Below are 12,886 nucleotides of genomic sequence, written 5' to 3'. Positions count from 1 at the left end.
AAAAAAGAACTTAAGAAGAGAGAGGATGAAATAACCATTCAGAAGCATGATTATAGAAGGTAATTATTAAAATAATTCAGCATTATATCCAGACCTCTAGCTGAGCAGATATCAAAGGCAAATCACTAAATATTGTAAAATTACTGCTTTGTAATGTATATGATTAAAACAAACTGTGCTAAAAATTAAGAAAATTCACATTGCTTCAGAAAGTAATTTTACATTCACTTGTCTCTGTAATTCAATAAAAATAAAAATAAATGGTTTTTCAGAACAGCCACTGTCATGAATGTGATGTCTGATCATTTTTCCGCCCCCCTGTGAGCAATGAGAAAAGGTAGATATATTTATTCATATCACTCTGCATCCTCATGGATAAGTGAGGCTGCCAGCATGTCCCGTGACTTAATTATGTGACGGCCCTGCTGGAGGTGTGCTTGCTTACCGTAAACAGACACAAATGTCTCAAAACTACCTACAATTTCCAAGAAAAATGTTCAAGTTTAAACCTATCTTTAACACAAAAGAGCAACTTTAGAACAATGATGAAAAAAATCAGGCTTCATTCTTTGCATCACGGGGCCTTTGTCTGAGCAGGGGCTGAGGAGATGCACGGACACTGGCCACAGGGAGGGAGAGGCCAAGAGCTGGGCAAATGTCCAAAGCTCGGAAACAAACCTGCTCTCTCCATTATAAAAAACCCTTTGGAATAATTTAAATGAGCTCCCACCCAAATTAAATTGCTTTGAGGTTTTCCCTCTAAGGCTTTCAGCATTATAAATACCCCCTGACTTTGGCCTGTCATGTTTCCTCAATCAATCCTGCACAAGCCTAGAATTAAATTGAAATGATTGGATCAGGAAAAATCAAATTTTTTAACATTTAGTTTCAGTAATGTGATTAGGAACCTTTTAGTGATATTGTAATTACTTTGAAGCTTTGAGCATATGTTTCTACCGAGAGCATTTCATGGAGAAAAGCTGCGTTAGAGAAACAAGTAAATACAGACCCCAATGAAGCAACCAAGTGCATTTGCTGTAAAGTTAAAAGCTAAAGGTGGAAAAGAGACAAGGCATCTATGTAATTTATATCTAAACATGCTGCACACGGTAACCACGTTAAAATCTCTACTTCTTGCAAAACTAAAATAATTTAAGCACTTCCCTCTAAGGGCAAGCATTAGAGAGGCAATAAGAAGAAACAACAGTAAAGGACTGGGGGAGGTGGGTGGGGAAGAAAAAGTCATCATCCTTGTGCTAGCTCCAGAATTTGCATGGAAAAGATGACAGACAAAAGTCTCTCTCTTAAAATTAATGAATCGTCTCCTCAGAATATGTAAGATTTTAAAGATACTTAGCATTGGCCAGGCACGGTGGCTCATGCCTGTAATCCTAGCACTTTGGGAGGTCGAGACAGGTGGATCATGAGGTCAGGAGAACGAGTCCATCCTGGCTAACACAGTGAAATCCTGTCTCTACTAAAAAATACAAAAACTTAGCTGGGCATGGTGGCATGCACCTGTAGTCCCAGCTACCTGTGAAGCTCAGGCAGGAGAATCACTTGAACCTGGGAAACAGAGGTTGCAGCGAGCCAAGATCACGCCACTGCACTCCAGCCTGGCGACAGAGCAAGACTCCGTCTCAACAACAACAACAACAAAAAGATACTTAGTATTCACCAAAGTCAAAGCATATCGTTACTTCCCCTATTCGTTAATTTTTTTCACTCTGCTAGGGTTAGGAGCCCCGAAGATAAATGAAGTGGGTCCCACCCCAAAAGTTAATATCAAAAGAGACTAGATTCCTCAAGGGACATGGGAGAAGACAAACCAGAGGCAAGGACAAAGGTCTCCTCTCCTCTGAATCACACTTTCATTTATGCAACAATTATTTATTAAGTACAAGCACACTTATTTCCTCAAGAATAAGGCAGGTAAGTAAAGATACACTATAAAGACGGAATGAGATTAGGTTTTTAAAATTTAGAGGAAACTAATTCTGTCAAGATAGTCTGAAGTACACAAACCTTTTGAAGGCTTTGTTTATTCTGATTATACTAAAGTACAGCTAATTTCCCTACTAGCTTAAAGATCCTAAGTGGGAAGCTGTGTAATAGCTCCACGTGCTTAATTTGGCTACCGGCAATTTTATATTTCAAATTTGAATTCACATCTCACTTTCAGCGACAGACACAGCCACTTTCTACTGCCGTAGAATTCCTAACATTGAGTGATTCTGCATTACTCAGAGCAAAACGTGAATTCTCCAGTATGGCGTGCAAAACTGGACTGCGCTGGTCCCGACACCCTAATCTATCATCATCACCTCCTGCTCCACGCTCCCTGTGCTCCAACCCGTCAACTACTCATCCTTCCCAACACAGCCTCTGCTAACACGCCTGCCACCCTGCTAGGGCCAGCCCTCTGTTTCAAATGCACTTTCTTTCTTGGCCTGCTCAGGAGTCCCATCAGTTGTTAAGATCCAGCTCAAATAAATTCCACCTCTGCTGAAGGTTCCCTGGTTTATCACACAATGTAGCGCATCTCCACGATAAATAACATCTATTACCGCCAACGGTTACTTTACATGTGTACACAGCATATTCACTAACTGTGATTTCCTCATTTGGATAGGTACGCTTTCATAAGTCCTGTAATTTAGGGTCTTGATAAGTATTTGCTGAATTTAACATTTATTTTCTTTTCTCAGTAAAAAATGAATGTTTTCTTCTTTAAAAAACAAATTCTGCATCCATCTATTCAAAAAATTATTCCATATTTCTTTAGAGTTTCTCCTAACTGTACTAATGTGTAATGAAATATTTTCCAAATGTTTCTGTTAAAACTGTCTAATGAAACCAAATTCTATGCTGACATCTGTGAGAAACTACAAGATTTGCTCTTTTGTCCTTCTCAACTTAATATTTTAAAATTCTAACTGTATAATTTTCAACCAACCCACATTAGTTATTATTTACAAAGGGCAGGACAATGTTAAGTTATTCCAGGGAGCATTAAGTGTCTAACATTCATAGTGAACTGTCAAATCAGAAAGCAATATACATAAAATGGTTATTTGCTTCCACTTTGCTAGATCATCTGTTATGTGAAGTCTTCTCTCCTGTTCAATGCATAACAAAACTTCCCCTTCTCTACAGGATACAAATTAGCAACCTGGTACATCAAATTACCCAGCTGCAATGCACTACTGGAGTCCAGGACAATATTCACACCTTCTTTTGCCACCTGGGAAAATTAGCTTGAAAAGTGAGTTCTGTCCTTGGCTAGCTTCATCGACTAGTCTACACACACACGACTCCTCATGTGTAACACTGCTGCATTACATTTAAGTGACCTCACAATAGGCAAAAATCAAGTAGTAGCTCTCTGTCATTCTTCCGTCATAAGGAAGTACCTAATAATGCTTTCAAATGGTGAAGCATTACTGGTAGCTGTGGCGGGCTAAGTAATGTTGCATCCTCAAAATGTTGCATCCTTTGTCCCTGAAACCTGTGACTGCTACCCGATATGGTAAAAGGCAATTCGCAGATGTAATTAAGTATCAGGAGACGAAGAGGCTATCCTGGTGGCTTCTGAATGTAACCCCACGTGTTCTTTTAAGAGGAAGGCAGAGTGAGATTTGATGGCAAAAAAGGAGAAGGCAATGTGACCACAGAAGTGGAGACTGGAGTGATGTGGCCAGGAGTCAAGGAATGCCAGCAGCCTCCAGAAGTGAAAGAAGAGCCTCCACAGGAGCTTCTATTACTAGGAGCTAGCCCCGCTAACACCTTGATTTTAGTCCCTTTTAGTCACTTTGGGGCTGGGCTGTGGCTCAGGCCTGTCATTCTACAACTTTGGGAGACTGAGGTGGGAAGATCACTTGAGCCTAAGAGTTCAAGACTAACCTGGGTAACCTAGCAAGAGCTGTCTCTTAAAAAAAAAAAATTAGCCAGGCAGGTTGGCATGCACCTGTAGTCTCAGCTATTCGGGAGGCTGAGCCCAGGAATTCAAGCTGTGTTTGTGCCACTGCACTCCAGTCTGGGTGACAGAAGGAAACCCTATCTCAAAAAAAAAAAAAAGTCATTTTGGACTTTGGACCTCCAGAGCTGTAAGAAAATAAATTTGTGTTTAAAAGTCACTAAATTTGTGGTAATTTGTTATGGCAACAACAGGAACTACACAAAAACGAATACAGTAATTAGACCATGCCCTAATAGTGTATAATATCAAAGAAAGTGAAATTATGCTTTGAATGTTTTCCTGAAAACACTACTTTTATGACCTGAACATGAAATTATTTATAGTATGTTACCACTGAAAATTTATCTGACATGATTTGAAACAAAAGTCTAATCAGTTTTGTATTACAACAGTGACGCATTTGTCCTTTTCTGAAGGTCGTGTTTATAACACATTGCTTTTCAGTATTTCCAAAACATTACACACTTAACACTGACGATCTGAAAAACACAGAAATCATAATGAAAGAAAACATCCACAACCCAAATACATCATTTGGGGGTATACTTCCTGATTTTTTTCCACATGCAAATGGCCCCTACTGCTATCTAGTTTCTAGTTACAGTAACTAAACTATCACATTAATGCTTTTTAAAAAATATCTTTCCCAATTATTAAGAATTCACACATATTTGTCCATCTTAGATCACTTAATCATCCTATTATCACTGTTTTAAGACAAAAATAAATCTTAGTACTTCGAGAAACTTCATCTTGAATAGCATCCTCATCCCCTGTGACTGACTTTATCTGTATAACATGCATTCTATTAAGCATAAAATGCTTAAATTGGCTGCTGAAGTCAGAAGGAATTTTTAACAAATTTACACTCAAAGAATTGTGACAACCATGTCTTGATCCAATATGAAAGTTTTTTAGATGTTGTACCCCCATTAAAAATTATTCCAGAACTGTCCCCCAAAACAAAACAGAGTTCTAAAACGGACAGCAATGCCCAGAAATTGCCAGAACGTAAAAACAAGCACATAGACATGATATAAAACTCAGACACTGAGAATAAAATTATTTGGTGACTTCTTTGAAATCAAGATGATACAAAAGTCAATACCTATGACAGAAACTCTGCACGTAGTAAGACATGGCAGATGCCACAGAGATACACGAGAAAGGGTCAGTGAATAATGGAGAAAACTCTAGAGAGGAACAAAAGGAAGGAAGAAATTCCAATTACGGGTTGAGCATCTCACAGATTCCTAAATGAACAAGAGTGGAAAGCCCACAACAGATCTCTGCTAAATATTACTCTTTGTATCATACGATTATTTCTAAATTGACTGCCCAGTAAAACACATATACTTCCCTTTCTGAACTATGAATTCAGGAATCTTCATGTAAAAACATTTTTAGATATTGTCACACATAATTACACAAACTTGGTGAATGTCAACTGTCTCATGCAGTCTACACTTGTCTGTGGTCAGCAGCCCAGACAAGCCACACCTCAGACAACACGGCCTCACTCATGCTTAAATTTGTACCTCGTATACTCTGGGAACTCACCAGAGACCTGTAAAGGACTGCCAGAAGAAAGGGGGCCAATTTAAGGGAGGAGAGAAGACCTAGGGCACATAGAATATTATTCTTTTTTTTTTGGAATATTATTCTTAAATCTGTTTAATTCTCCAAGAAGCAAATCTAACTTGCCCCCATCCTCTAGCTGCCCAGAGTTCATCATTCCCCAAATCTGTTTCAATGGAAAAACAAAATCTTAATGAGGACTGGATTCCCCTGGAAGGAAAACACAGAGCCAAGGGCTACAAAGATTTCCATTGCAGACATTCCCAATCTAGGGAAAAGTCTTGAGTAGAAACTGTGGTGAAGTCTGGTCTGTTCTGGTCCGCCATTCCTGTAATAACCCTCAGAAACATTACAACCCACAGTCAAGCCCTGTGGCAACAAGTAAGGAAGAAACTCACCTGTTGTTCAGACAGCAGCTGCTCCTGAGAGCTGAAGACTGAAATGTTAAATTCCAGCTTCTGAGAAAATCAAGCAATGTGGGAAAGAAAAAAATTGAGAGGACAGAAAAGAGGAATGCAGGTAGATATTTTTAAAAAACACAAAAAACTAAAGGTTGACCTCAGAAACACAGATATTACAAATGTTCCTTCCTATTTCTCTATTTTATTAATTTAGAGCAAGTTTCAGGTGTCTACTTCCTATCATTTCATAATCTAGAAAATGGATCTACTGCACAATAAGCTTTAAAAATGATTATGCAGTTACAGACGGCTTCATCACAAGATCTTATTCATGCACTCAAACTTCAAAAATGGCTCACAACAGGAATAACTGCTATATTCAACAATTACATAAATTATAAAAATGTCTCATTAAGGACACCAATGTTAGTTCCCTAATCAGTAACTTTTTTACCCTCATTTGATGAGGGTAGGGGTGGAGATGTGTAAAATTGGTGAGGCTGCTAACTATTGAACATTAGTCCCTCCAGAGTTAAGGGTTCTCACATGAAACTTTACAGGGCCCTCCGTTTAGGTCTTAGAGTAAAAGTAAATTGGAGAAAATCATCAAGAACCCATCACTACTCTTAAAAATACACACATCTGTCCATGGATGGTCTTAATAAGTAGCTAGGTATATGAGTTATGCAGATATCTACTAGGAAGAAACTCTGCACTATTCTGGGTGACAGCTCTGATGACATTCTCCTCTCCACACAAAGAAGAAACTATAAATAGAACCCTAAGCATCATGTGCCACATATCAGAGAAGGAGATAGAGTATTTTTGGAATACAAATACACTAAAAGCTTTAGTAAAATGAAATAAAACACCTGTCAATGAGAAACATTATTCTACAAAGATAAAAACTTTTTAAAAAGAAATATGGCCCTTAATCAGAGATGATGTAATGACATATCAAATCAACGTCACCACCCCAAGAAAAGTCATCTCCTACCGCACAATTACCCTACCATTCTCAGTGGAAGACTGTCCTCTATTCATAAAAGCTGTTAACACTTTATCTGGACTTCTTGGCACTAGTGTAACTATTTTCTACAGCGTTCTATTTTATAACTTTCTATTACTGTCACAGGCACCTTTCTAAAATACAACCTGTTCATAATGTTCTTCTGTAGATAATGGTTCAGTGTCTCCTCCCTCTCACCAAATTTAAACCTACCTCCTTGACAATCCTTATCTGCTGCGCCTGCCAGCCTCACCAGATACCTTTCATTCCATTCTCTTCTCTCCCCTCTATGCCTGTCCAGAAGGCCACCTTCACCTAGTTATTTCCTACTTGTCCTGCAGGACAACTGGAATGACTCGCTGGGAAACAGTTGATCTTCCAGGCTCTATAGGCTGAACTTTCCAGTACTTCCTTGATAAACCTGTATCATGACACCCACCATTCAGGTTTGTAAATCTTTACTTTTCTGTACCCCTTCTAGACTATGAACAAGGACCTGATGAAGGGTAGTTGCTAAAATCTTGGCTGACTCTAAAGGAGGTGCTAACTGGCTCGCACTGAAACAAGGGTGAGAGGTGACACGGAAAATTTCATATAAAGTTGGTGCCTTTGGAATTGGATCTTGAAAGATGAACAATAGTTTTCAGACGTACAACAGGCAGAAAGGGCATTCAGATCAAAGAGAATTACACGAGCAAAAGAAAGATGAAAAATCACGTTTTGCAGGCATGTATGTGTGTGCTGGTATGTAACACATCTTCCTAATCACTCTCCTTCTGCAGTGGTGAAGGCGGGACCTATACCACCAAGATAAGCCTCATCAGCCCAACTAGGCCACAAGCTCACTGGGAAGAAATGGCCATTTCTATGTGCCTTCCGCACAGGCAATATATAGACATATACAACCTACGTGGACCCACCCCTATCCAGCACCACCTAATACATATGTTATAAAGAAATTACACTGAAGTAATTATCATGAATTTAAATACCTATTCATCCAAGGAAAAAAGGTTTCTATTTGGTGAAAAACAGACATTTGAGTTAACCTGTTACAGTCTTAGGTAATTAGGAAACTACTCAGGGAAAGAGTCCTATTACTGTCATTCCTTTTAACCAACCTTCTATCCTACAGGATGAAGTAGATAAGAAAGGGAGGTGAACTGCAAATAAATCAGCCAACTGTCACATGAGTCTCTTTCTTTAATATTACAAAATTTAGGGAGAGAAAACATTCAGATTAGTACAAAGAAACATTTAAAATAAGCTCATTAAATGCAAATTACAACAGAAACACTGAATAAGCACAGGGCTACCATTAAAGGCTGAAGATACAGCAGGTAAGAAACAATTTTCATTGATCAAAGAACTAAAAGCTAACAGAATCAAGTATTTTGCATTAAAACTGCTTTCATGAATATGAAGCATTTCGAAGAACTTTTTTTTTTTGCATTTTTCAAAGAAGCTTTGGAGGTAGGAATTGATTTACATATCTTAATATAAAATACTTTCATTGTATCATTTTCAAGCAATGAAGCTATGAGGTTTCAAAAAACGCAAACTGCAAAAACATTCTCAGAAATTGGGCCAAAATTGTAAAGGGCATTGGGTCATTTTAGAGCCTTTGGACCTAAGGAAGAAGAATTAAATAATTACATAAAATCTTCTATGCAAAACTTTAGTACAGCCTATGTTTGACACAATTTTTCCTCATCATAAACAGAACATATACTTAGGCACAGAGTTGGTTTTCATCAACTCATTAAAATGGCAGGGCAAAGAGCAGTATTTTCAACTAGTATTTTCAACACAGTATTTTCAACTAGAAATACAAATTGAGACTTTGAAATTCACTGCACGCAAGCTTGAAAACAAATATGTAGATGTATGAGCAAATAGTGAGGTTGGAATGTACGTTCCTGATGGGAAGGGACTGCTTCTGTTGTGTTCCCTCTTGTTTCCCTGGCACCTAGAGCAGTCCAGGACACACAGCAGGTGCTGGAATCACTGCATCTGCTTTTGTGAAACTGATGCATTATAAGATGAGAATAGAAAATTTTCTTCATATATTAATTTGAGAAGTTAAAAGATGCTGTTTTTCATCTGTGAAGAGGGAAAAAGCAAAAAGTCTTTGATGGAGGAAATAGGTACTCTCATATACACTGAAAGGAAGGGCAGGGCCACCGAGGACAGTTGTGCAGCTTGTATGCTGAAAGGCACTACATCTGGGGTGACAGAGAGGCAGGGGACTGGAAATCCAGTAGGTGTTCCGCTAGTGAAAGCTGAGTCAGTCTCAGGAAGAATGCCTTTTGGAATTTTCAGCCCTGAAAGATAGGGCAGCTCTTTACTACCATGTTGTATTAGAGGAGACTTTAGATAGGCTTGTAAAAATAGGGAAATTTTTTTAGAGAAATTTGGAAATACCTAGCAAAATTTAAAATCTACAAACTCTAACTCAGAAATTGTCATAAGATTTTTATTTTACATATATGCCTACATATGCAAGTAAAAAGATATGGCCACAAACATTTTAGATAACAGCTGTTTGTAAACCTAATGAGTGTTGATTTATTGGTAAGTATTTTCATAATTAGTGTATTCCATAAAAGACTGGGCAGGAATTGCTGTGGAGCGGATCTGTACCTGCAGATGTGTAAATTCTCAAAGAGATGCTAAGTGAAACAAGGTATAGAAGAGACTATCTTCCAATGACTGGTTTTTGTCTGGCAAAAATCTTCTTAAAGTATAAGACACAATGCGTATTTCAATACTGACAACATGGTTGTATATGTAACCATGCACTCTAATATCTGCTGTTACTCAAATACCTAAATCCAGTTCTACGGAACATTTAGAATAAACCACAAATATCACCACTAACATTCCATTTTAAACACAAAGAACTACTCATTTTTTAAAAAGTTAACATGTATTTTTAATAGAGGTACCAAAAATTACATTTTTCTAAGTTGAATTCTTTTAGGCGTTTTTATTCTGCTTTATATTGTCCTAAAATCCTTCTCCACACTTTACACAAGGCAAAATTTTTCTTTTTTTTTTTTTTTTTTTTTTTGAGACAGTTTTGCTCTTGTTACCCAGGCTGGAGTCCAATGGGGCGATCTCAGCTCACTGCAACCTCCACCTCCTGGGTTCAAGCAATTCTCCTGCCTCAGCCTCCTGAGTAGCTGGGATTACAGGCATGCGCCACCACGCCCGATTAATTTTGTATTTTTAGTAGAGACAGGGTTTCTGTATGTTAGTCAGGCTGGTCTCAAACTCTGGACCTCAGGTGATCTGCCCGCCTTGGCCTCCCAAAGTGCTGGGATTACAGACATGAGCCACCACACCCAGCTCACAAAGGCACAATTTTTAACAGGCTTTAACTAAATTATGTTTCTGTAGCTGCCTGGATCAGGATATTCAGTGTATCAATCACAATCCAAGTGGGAAATGTAAGTATTTTTGAAACAGTCTTCATGCCAAGAAGAGAATCTTTGGTTTTGAGAAAGTCAAGGGAAGGTACACTTCATTAGCAGTGAGGTCACAGTCAGTCCTGTTTATTCCTTTTCTACCAGGAAATGCATCTTTATGTTTCGCCTTAAAGGAAGCCAGAATTTAAATAAAGTGGCAGAGTATTATTTGCATTAAGGCGAGTTTAGCACTTGGAGAAAGTGTAGGTCTGAAAGGAGCAAGCTTCGAGAAAGGCTCTTACCTTGAACAGAAAAACAATCACAGATACATACAGTTTACATTTTGATCTCCAACCGCTCACTGGGTAAAGTCTGTATTGTCTTTCCTGGCTCTGAATCATCTTCACAAAAACACAAAACCCATCACTCCAGGGCTTCCTTTTCATCGTTTTCACTTTCATCTACCTTTAGCAGTGTTCACCACACCTAAATCCCACACTGGCCATTCAGATGTTTACTGAAACGTGTCTAATGAGGCTGGGTGTAGTGGCTCATGCCTGTACTCCCAGCATTTTGGAGGCTGAGGCAGGAGAACTGCTTGAACCCAGGAGTTTGAGACCAGCCTGGGCAACACAATGAAACTCCATCTCTACAAAAACTTAAAAATTGGCAGGCATGGCACACACCTGTAGTCACAGCAACTCAGGAGGCTGAGATGGGAGGATCACTTGAGCCCAGGAATTGGAGGCTGCAGTGAGCTGTGATGGCACCACTGCACTCCAGCCTGGGTGACAGAGCCAGAACCTGTCTCAAGAAAAGAAAGAAAGAAAGAAAAAAGAGACAGGTGTCTAATTTCAGAATTAGGCAATGCAACTAGTTGAATAAAATAATTTATTGCACATTGTCCACGATTTCTTATGTAAGGTACATTTCCTAAGGAAGGCGGGCATGGATTTAGTCATTTATATTGTAATGCACAGTTACTTGCACTATTTAAAGTAACAGCTGAAGTGAGAGAAAGAACACTTTTTTAAAACCAACCTTCTATTCTCCAAGTCATTACCAGTAATTGATAACTGTTTAATCATCAACTCCAAAGATCGTATTTCTTCCTTCTTGGAAGAAGAATTCCAGATAAAACTAAACAAAACTGCCCAAATATATTTCAGCCTAATAAAGCTATCTATATAACTTATTAGGTAATAATTTATAACTGAGTAATATTCTTTAGATTTTAAGTGCCTGTCTTCATATAGCTTTACAATAAATTTGCTTCTCTTAAAATTATCTGTGCATTAGCTTAAGTTGAATTAAAATAAAATGTGTTTAACTGTCTTCAAAATTAGATACAGGCTATTTTCTTCCTGTAGACTACTGACAGCACGGATTCTGGAAAACCTCTTCTACTCGATTTTCTGATTCAGTTCAGATTTGTGATTGCAAGTCAATCTTACGTAAATGTCATCTAAAAAGAGCTCATGAAAACTCATAAAATTTGTAATTTTTTTCATTATTTGATAACCTTCAAGTCACTCACCAAAAGTCAGACCATGATAGAAAGGGAAGAAAAGTTGAACAACATTCTTGTTTTACCACAGAGACAAAGACAATGCCAGTTACCTGGCCTGAGTCTCCCACTGATGGGTAGAATGTTTACATTTTAACAATAACTTCATAAACAAAAGCAGATGTAAGAAGTATTTTCAGTGCATAAAGATTACGTAATTATAAATCCACCTTTCATCTTTCTTCCGGACAGACCGCATCTGATTCGGAACGTACCTACTACAATCCAAAGTGTTTTCTAACTGACACTCCTCAGGAATTAGCCCTAAACGAGCTCACTAAACCCTCCATACATTACGTGGAGAAACCTCCATAATAATGACATCTCACATAGCATTGTTTTCTAAACATATGGCGCATTTCCATTAATTTTCAGGGTTAGCCCCTAAAGCGACGTTTGGCTTAACAACCCTGGAAGGCAGGACCTTTGCTCATCTCAAGTGTTCACGAACAACTCTGACAGCCACCAAGTTTCGTTTACAAAATTGCACCTCGGTCATTCTGGGTTTTACCAAAAAAAAATCGTAATTTTGCAAAAGGCAGAAGATGTAATCTCGGGAATTATTTACTCTTTTCTTTCACCTCAGACCTTCAACGAGAGATTGAAAAGGAAACATCCAAGGGGGCAAGAAGTTTAGATCCATCTGGAGGAGTTTCTGCGGAGCCCAACCATCCTCACCAGGTGCCTTCCATTAAGAGTTTAGTGCTTTGCTGGGGTTTCCTGAAAGAGCCCCACAGAGCGTGGGTCTAGAAGGGCCCTGAACCGCACGACCACCGCCGGCCAGGGGATGGAGGAAGGAGAGGGGGGACGGCGGCGGGGCGAGGGCTTCCGGACCCCGCACGGTCCGGGGGACCGCGAGCGAGGAGCGGGGATGCGGGGCCGCCTGGCGTCCCCGGCGAGGCTGTCTTCTCGGTAACGCTCAGAGCGGGGGCGGGCGGGCGC

General features: G+C 39.0%; 1 protein-coding gene across 2 annotated transcripts in view; it reads right to left on the bottom strand.

Annotated features, from left to right (window-relative positions):
- Positions 1-12,886, bottom strand: part of PRKN (parkin RBR E3 ubiquitin protein ligase) — a 1,415,352-nt gene that overhangs the window by 1,402,125 nt on the left and 341 nt on the right. The gene's annotated exons all lie outside the window — the stretch shown is intronic.

This window comes from Cebus imitator, unplaced genomic scaffold, assembly GCF_001604975.1.
Source record: "Cebus imitator isolate Cc_AM_T3 unplaced genomic scaffold, Cebus_imitator-1.0 Scaffold6, whole genome shotgun sequence".
NCBI classification, from domain to species: Eukaryota; Metazoa; Chordata; class Mammalia; order Primates; family Cebidae; genus Cebus; species Cebus imitator.
Note: the sequence above shows the minus strand (reverse complement) of the source record. Positions and strands in the feature narration are given on the sequence as shown.